The following is a 1200-nucleotide window of genomic DNA, read 5'->3' as shown; positions in this document are numbered from 1 at the left end:
ATATATAAATTTAGTAAATGAAGTAAAACTCATATGTTAAATGAATTCTTTTATTTCCAACATATGTTTTGAAGATTAAAAATTATACCTTCCATAGGAATAGGTGATGTTGATAAGGATGTAATCTTCTCTTCCGGGAAATACATAGGAACCTCCAACGGCTTTTTCAAATAAGTTACGTAGCAATCTTCTCTAACTACAGTTATCATATTTGGTTAAAATGTCTTACCGTTAAGCTGGTTCCTATGTATTTCCCTGAAGAGAAGATTACATCCTTATCAACATCACCTATTCCTATGGAAGGTATAATTTGTAATCTTAGAAACATGTTGGAAATAAAAGAATTCATTTAACATATGCGTTTTACTCCATTTACTAGATTTATATATTTACTCAAGTACCCAAAATAACAAAGAGCTTCTACCTCATAAACAGGAGTTACACCACAGTCATTTTGTGATCTTTGCTACCCTGGTATGTATTAACCAATTTATTTTGTCCGAGTTAATTATTAACTTACAGAAAATAAATACATATAATAATAATAATAATAATGATAATAATATATATATATATATATATATTAAAAACTTAAGGAATAATAAGTATTCCATGTTATCAGGACATTTATTATTTTACACTTTACTACTGCAATGTAGACAGTATCATTTATAAAATTACAAATTTGGGATTTTACCAATAGGACCGCAACCCCTATTTCAGGACAACCTTGTTGTCTAGAATACACATAAAAAGTTATATCTTATATAATAATAAAATAATATAAGCATTTTAAAACCTACCCTAAAGTACAATAAAATTATTTAAAACTTATTTAAGAAAAATATTTGAACAAATATATATACCTTACCTGTTATTAGTTTGTGGGGAAATAAGATATTTTTAATCATTGCTACACGTGTTTCTGCGCTGGTGGTGTCCAGGCTATATCTAATACATAAGTCAACCAGTGCGTCCTCAGGCTATTTATCTTATTGTTGTCATAATTATTAACGGATCAAAGCTAAAACTACATATTCTAATACATATTAAATAGAAAAATAAGAATATAAATAAAGATACAATAAAAAAATATATTACTTATAAATATATTTTTCAAAATTTTAAATTAAATTTAAAAATTAACAAACTAATAAAGATTAATAAAATTAAACACCTAAAAATACAATACCGATATAT

General features: G+C 25.4%; 1 protein-coding gene across 5 annotated transcripts in view; it reads left to right on the top strand.

Moving 5' to 3' along the window:
* The window catches only part of LOC106879983 (uncharacterized), a 25726-nt gene that overhangs the window by 18204 nt on the left and 6322 nt on the right, over positions 1-1200 (top strand). Inside the window, exon 2 of one of the 5 annotated variants that reach the window (XM_052975383.1) lies at positions 380-474. The exons of the other annotated variants lie outside the window; for them this stretch is intronic. The gene's annotated coding sequence lies outside the window, so the exon portion shown is untranslated. The remainder of the gene's footprint in view (positions 1-379; positions 475-1200) is intronic. 5 annotated transcript variants of the gene reach the window in all.

Source organism: Octopus bimaculoides, chromosome 21 (genome assembly GCF_001194135.2).
Source record: "Octopus bimaculoides isolate UCB-OBI-ISO-001 chromosome 21, ASM119413v2, whole genome shotgun sequence".
NCBI lineage: Eukaryota > Metazoa > Mollusca > Cephalopoda > Octopoda > Octopodidae > Octopus > Octopus bimaculoides.
Note: the sequence above shows the minus strand (reverse complement) of the source record. Positions and strands in the feature narration are given on the sequence as shown.